The sequence below is a fragment of the Dipodomys spectabilis genome, unplaced genomic scaffold (genome assembly GCF_019054845.1).
Source record: "Dipodomys spectabilis isolate Male_0828 unplaced genomic scaffold, ASM1905484v1 ptg000098l, whole genome shotgun sequence".
NCBI classification, from domain to species: Eukaryota; Metazoa; Chordata; class Mammalia; order Rodentia; family Heteromyidae; genus Dipodomys; species Dipodomys spectabilis.
In genome coordinates, this window is record NW_024870775.1 from 3,093,500 (window position 1) to 3,100,773 (window position 7,274).

Below are 7,274 nucleotides of genomic sequence, written 5' to 3' on the forward strand. Positions count from 1 at the left end.
CTGTGTTTCATCCACAGTGAAGCAGAGGTAAATATCTACTTCTACTGAGGGTTTATGTTATCTGAAATTTCATTGAAATATTGCATTTCTCATTGGAGGGTATGCAGTTCCCTGAGTACCTCTCCTCTATTACTTTCTTACAGGTTCTGATAGCATAACCTTCTTGGAATGAGTTCCTTACATAAATTATGTTAGTCTTGTCTAAAGATTTTGAAGTTTTAAAGCTTGAAGTAAAAACGAAAAAGATTTCTTTGGCACATTCAAGGTGTAATCATATTTGATCTGCCTGCCCAAAAATGGAATTATCAAATAAAAATTGAACCAATCTAATACTCCAGATGTGAGAACAGTTTTAGGAAATAGTCTGACAAATTCAAGGTATTTTGCCATGTTTTGTTGTACTTACTAGGTATCTTACTGCTTTAAAATAAAATGGAATATTTATGTCCCATTAAACTAAAGGTATTACTGTGATTTATCTTGTGTTTTATTGATTAAATTGTGTTGCTATTAGTAACAGCATTTCATGAAATCTCAAATTTTATCATTTCTCTGTATAATTGGAACTCTAAAAAGTCAAGTTTTAAGTGTGATAAATAATACATTTTTGATTGTGTTAATAAAGGCTAAACACATACAAGAAGTTTTATCATAATAACTCACTCAGAGATTTGTCTATATTTTGGTAGTGGATAAGGAATTTGTAGCTAGATATATTTTAGTACAATAAATTAGTAGCTAATCATGTGTTAAGTTTGAAAAGACCTTATAACAGTGGAAGTCTTGTAATTAATTAATTTTATCACATGTATTTTCTACTGTTTTTAAAAATGTTGAAATACCATATTTTCACATGAAAACTAATGCTTTTTATCCATTAGAAAACATGGAGCTATTCTTTTTAGTGTAAAACACAAAAAATTATCAGCACTTTTATGGAACTAGAGCAACAGTGAAGAATATTGTCATTAATTTTCTCCAGATAGTTTATTTCCAACAAAGTAATTACAAATATATACTGGTTATTACAAATATATCATTACTACCATAATATGTAAATATAATGTGCCATAGGACTAAATAATGAGAGAACTTAACAGGGCTAATGTTTTTTATTAGATGTTATTTGGTAATTTAACAATGAGATTTCTGGAAAGTAATTTAAACATAGTAAACATATATAAAATATAAATTTATATATGTTTAGTATGTATTTTTACATAGTATATATAAATGTATAGTATCTATATAAAGGAATTGGTGTGTATGTATATATATATGTATACATATATGTATATACACATATATGTATATACACACACAATTGAAATTTTCAGCCATAATGAGGAATGAAATCATGTCACATTCAGAAAAAAATTACCTTTTTATAGAGTACAAATTAGTGGCTTTCACTATACTATAAAGGCTGGAATTACTATCTACTTGATAAAACCCTGTATCTAGCAGTTTGCTCCCAGTAACTTCCTTTGCGCCTTCTTGTACCAACCTATAATTTTTCTGTAGATCTGCCTATAGGAAATTTTCTATAATGGAAATCAAAAGATATGTGGGGAAAAACATGGATAAACATTTCAAAATTATATAACAGAAAAAATGATATAACAGATTAGAGAAACTAAATTGGAAAGGGAAGGAGGAAGAGGAAGAGGAGCAGGAGGAGGGAAAATAAATAAGTACAAATGAATTTTTAGAAAGAATTGTAGAATTTCAGCAACTACATAATACCCTTAAATTAGAAATAACCAATGAGATGTTCTGGTTAATTGGGCATTGGTTTAACTAGAAATTTAGAAATTTTGGAATTCTTGTTTGTTTTATACATTTCTATGATTTTGTTGTAAAACTGATGTATAGAGAGGTTACAGTTACATAAGTCGGGCAATGAGTACATCATTTCTTCTGGTACAGTGTTACTTCTTCCTTCGTTTTGTCCCAGATTTTCCCTCCCAACACTCTATACATTTCTTTCTAAAAGACATTAATTTTTGTTAGAAGTAGTGAACAAACAGTATTACTTTAGTTACTTCTACTTTACTTCCTTTTATTTTTTTCTTTAGTATATATTTTTTATTGTAATGATACTGTATAGAGGGGTTACAGTTACATAAGTAAGGTAATGAGTACATTTCCTATCAAGCATTGTTACCTCCTACTTTGTTTTTTCCCTACCATCCCTTCCCTCCTCACCTCCCTAATTCCTCCCTCCCCCTTCCCCAAAGTTGTAAAGTTCATTTTCATCATAGTGTCTTGTACATCTCATTGTTACAATGGGTCAACTTTTATCCCTATTTCAGCATTTTGTTATTTCCCTTCCCCTCCCTAAATTAGAAAAATGTATAAACAAGATGTAGGGCACCAGAATCAAGGGGTTATACCATGGGGAAAGAACATACAAAAGAAACACACAAAAAATCACATGGTATATTATAAGTACATTAAGAACAAAATAAAAACTTTGTGTCCAGCTTCACTATAATAGAAATTTTAAAAGTCAAAAAATATCAAAGAATTCTTTCTTTCTTTCTTTTAAAATTTCTGTATTGTAGTGAAACGTATTTTTTGCCATTCTTTTTTTCTTTGGCAGTTTTGGGGCTTGAACTCAGGGCTGGGTGCTATCCCTGAGCTCTTTTGTTTAAGGCTAGCACTCTACCACTTGGAGCCACAAAGCCACTTCTGGTTTTCTGGTGCTTAATTGGAGATGAGTCTTGTGGACTTACCTGCCTGGGTTGGCTTTGAAATGTGATCCTCAGATCTCAGCCATCTGAGGAGCTAGGATGACAAGTGTGAGCTACTAGAGCTGAGTCTTAATCAGTTTTAAATGTATATATCGTTCAGTGCTGTGTAAGTTCATTAATGATGTGCTACAACCCCATCATTCATCTCCTGAATTCTTCCTCTTGTGAAATTGAAACTCAGCAGTACCTGTTCCACACCCACTCTTTATTCCTCTCTCCTCTAGGTTTGACAAGTGACCATCTAAGTCTATGACTTTTATTATTCTACCTCCTCTAAGGGGACTCATATAGTATTGTGTATGTTGTTAATTTTCCTTAGACTCACATCCTTAAGTTTCACCCATGTGATGGCAGAATTGCTTTCCATTCTGTGGCTAAACTTGTGGATCTAGTCACCTGACTTACTTTTCTTAACATTTTAGCTGTTGGAATGATGCTGCTATGAACATGAGAATACAAATACCTCTTCAAGGCTCTGCTTTTAAACTGTTTAGTATATGTGAAATGTGATGGCCAGGATTAGGTGGTATTTTTAGTTTTAGTGTTTTGAGGAACTGTCATACTGCTTTCTGTACCCCCTTTTTATATATCAGTCTTGAGGATTGAACTTAGGGTCTGGGCATTGTTCCTGAACTTTTTCCTCAAGGCTAGTGTTCTACCAGTTGAGCCAAGCTCTGTAGTTTCAGTTGTTAATTGGAGATAAAAGTCTCAGAAACTTTCTTGCCTGGACTGACTTCAAACTTCAGTCCTCAAATCTTAGCCTCTCAAGTAGCTAGGATTATAGATGTGAGCCACTGGACTCTGCCTGTTTTTGTTTGTTTGTTGTGTTTTTTAATCATTTTACAGACTTACAAACACAACACTAAGCTGATATTCCCAAATTTTGACCAATATGTATTCTGGATTATTTTTTCCAGTCCCAGAGTTTGAACTCGATGTCTGGGTGTTGTCCCTAAGCTTCTTTTTCTCAAAGCTATCTACCACTTGAGTCCCAGCTCCACTTCAGCTTTTTGATAGTTTATTGGAAATAAGAGTTTCACAGATTCTTTGGCTTTGAACCATATTTTTCAAATCTCGGTCTTCTGAGTAGCTAGGAGTACAGGCAGGAACCACCAGTGTCAATCCTATTTTTTGCTTTTGATAGTTTCTCTCCTAATGTGTATGAGGTAGTAGTACCTCATTGTATTTTGGATGTAAAGCATCTTTTCATATATTTAGCTATTTGTACATCTTTAAAGAAAGGTTTATTTACAGGCATTTGTTAGCCCATTATTTTAACATTAGGAGTTTTCTATATATTCTAGATATTAATCACTTACCACATATATATTTTATAAATATTCTCTCTCATTGTGTTGTCACCATTTTACTTGATAGATAGTATCTTTTGTTGCATGAAAATTTAATTTTCCAATTTATTTGTTGTTATTGTTATTGTTCGTATTGCCTGAGCCACTGGTGTCATACCTGAAAATTCTATCTGTTCTTACTCTTTTTTTTTTCTGTTGGTAAAATAGTGAATTGAAGAAGTCTTAGAAACCATATAAAATATCACAAAATTAACTTATGAAAATAAGATAAGAAATAAACTACAAAATACGCTATACTATGTTAAAACATAATTTTGAGAAACAAAGACTACAACTCTCCAATAGCATGATTTTGTTTATGTGACATTCAGTATTAAAGCAAAACTAACTGAGTCACTATTGAGAGAAAGATTAAGTTGCTGAAATGCCTGCTTCTTTGGGTTGACTATGTGTATCCATTCATTTGTAAAAATTCACCAACTTCAACATAAGCTCTATGCAATACTCTTTTTTTCTTGTACTTCAGAGTAGTTAATATTAGCAACTGGTCATTGAGAATCTCGTAGTGAAGGGAAATTCCTTAAGTGGGAAACAGAGGTAAAGCAGTAAGGACATCCTCATTCTAGGGAGATACACTCACCACAGGTGGTCCATCAGTTTGGCTTGAAGATGTGTTGTTGTTGTTTAGAAAATTTCTGATTAGGGAGACTGCATTTCCCCATGAGTTGTCTTCATCTTTTCCAGTTCATTCTTCTGTGAAGATCTTTCACTGAAATTGGATATCACAGAATACAAAAATCACACCAGTTGTCAATCCTAGCTATTTAGGGGATGAAATCGGAGCATCACACTTGGAAGCCAGCCCTGGCAAGAAAGTCTGTGAGACTTTCATTTGTAATTAGTCACCAAAAATCAGAAGAGAAGCTGTGGCTCAAGTGTTGGAGCACAAGCCTTGAACACAAAAGCTCAGGTAACGTACACAGGCTCGGAGCTTAGAGGCAAGGAAGAAGTAACACTGTACCAGAAGAAATGATGTACTCATTGCCCGACTTATGTAATTGCAACCTCTCTGTACATCAGTTTTACAACAAAATCATAGAAATGTATAAAACAAACAAGAATTCCAAAATTTCTAAATATCTAGTTAAACCAATGCCCAATTAACCAGAACATCTCATTGGTTATTTCTAATTTAAGGGTATTATGTAGTTGCTGAAATTCTACAATTCTTTCTAAAAATTCATTTGTACTTATTTATTTTCCCTCCTCCTGCTCCTCTTCCTCTTCCTCCTTCCCTTTCCAATTTAGTTTCTCTAATCTGTTATATCATTTTTTTCTGTTATATAATTTTGAAATGTTTATCCATGTTTTTCCCCACATATCTTTTGATTTCCATTATAGAAAATTTCCTATAGGCAGATCTACAGAAAAATTATAGGTTGGTACAAGAAGGGGGAAGTTACTGGGAACAAACTGCTAGATACAAGGCCAATACACACACACACACAAACACAGAAGAGTAAAACAAATATGTTATTTATGTATATTAATATGTTAATTGAACAGGGAAATGGATTGATAAATTTTAATTTAGCAATAAAAATACTCAATTTTCTCTGTAGTTTATCAGCTTACCTTCTGAAGATAATTCTATGATTTTCAGCAAAATCATAGTGGTTATATAAATAAGCTATTGTAATTAAAATGAAAATTAAGAAGGCATGAAGTAATATAGAATTACTGCTGAATCAGTAAGTTGTATAAAACTATTTTTGACTCAGTTGAGTAGAGTTGTGTATTTCTAAAAAATAAACAGGCTTTGAACATTAAACAACTTGCAGGATATTTTCAGGCATCATTCTAGGAGGATATCTCCACTCTACATATTTTACTTAAAGTTAACAACATAGTAAAAAACGAATTACAGAAAGTCTACAGGAGTAATAGGAGATATATAGAGGAGAACAAAATGAGAAATAGGAGAACTGAAAAAAAGAAAATAAACTTCATGGACTAAATGGCAGAGGGGAAATAACAGAAGAAAATTTAAGTGAATTTGAGGGTAGCACAATAGTACTTATACAACATGAATGGCATTAAAGAAGTTAAAAAGAATGGAAAAACACTTTAGAGACTTATGGGACAATATTGGTAAGTGTAGTATTTATGGAATGAAGTTCACAAAGACATGGAGTCAAATAAATATGTAAAAATATGATTTAAAAAACTCCATAAATTTGGAGAATATCATATACCTATATATTTAAGCATCTGAATATAGGACAAACTAAATGGAATGAAAGAAATATTTTCTAGGCTTCCATATTCATTAAAACTAAGAACAACAATAAAACAACCAATAACAACAATAATAAAACTTAAAAAGCAGCTAGTGAAAAACTTGTACAGAATCAAAAACTTATAGTACATAGACATTTTATCAGAAATTATGGAGGTGAGAATAAAGTTGAATGTGATTAAAATGTTGAATAACTCTGCCAATCTAGAATTCTATGTCTAGAAGAAATATCACTTTGAAGGTGAAATCAAGACACTTCCTCCCATCCAAGTACTAACCAGGCCCGACCCTGCTTAGCTTCCGAGATCAGACAAGATTGGGCTCGTTCAGGGTGGTATGGCCGTAGACAAATCAAGACACTCTCTGAAGAAGAAAGTATTGTTTTGTCTGAATCATTCCCCTTGTAATCTAAATTCATAATCTTCAATGTTAATTTGTTTTACCTAATTCACTTTTAAATTCTGCTGTTGATGTTTAGTTTGTAATCCATTCTGTGTGTGTGTGTGTGTGTGTGTGTGTGTGTGTGTGTGTGTGTGTGTGTGTGTGTGTGTGTGTGTGTTTGTGTGTGTACTGGGGCTTGAAATCTTGTGTAGCTATTCTATTCAAGGCTGGAACTCTACAAGTTAGGCCTTGACTCAAGTTCTGATATTTTGCTGGTCCATTAGCAATTCCATTCTCTAGGGATTGCCTGTCTGGGGATTGCTTTAAACCAGGAACCTCATATCTCAGTCTTTTAATAGCTAGGATTATAGGAATGAGCAAGGGCATCCAACTGTCATTAAATCTGTTCTCTCTGTGTGTGTGTGTGTGTATGTGTGTGTGTGTGTGTGTGTGTGTGTGTGTGTATGTGTTAATTCTGAGGCTTGCACTGTTCCTTAGCTGTTTTGCTCAGACTAGCACACTACCATT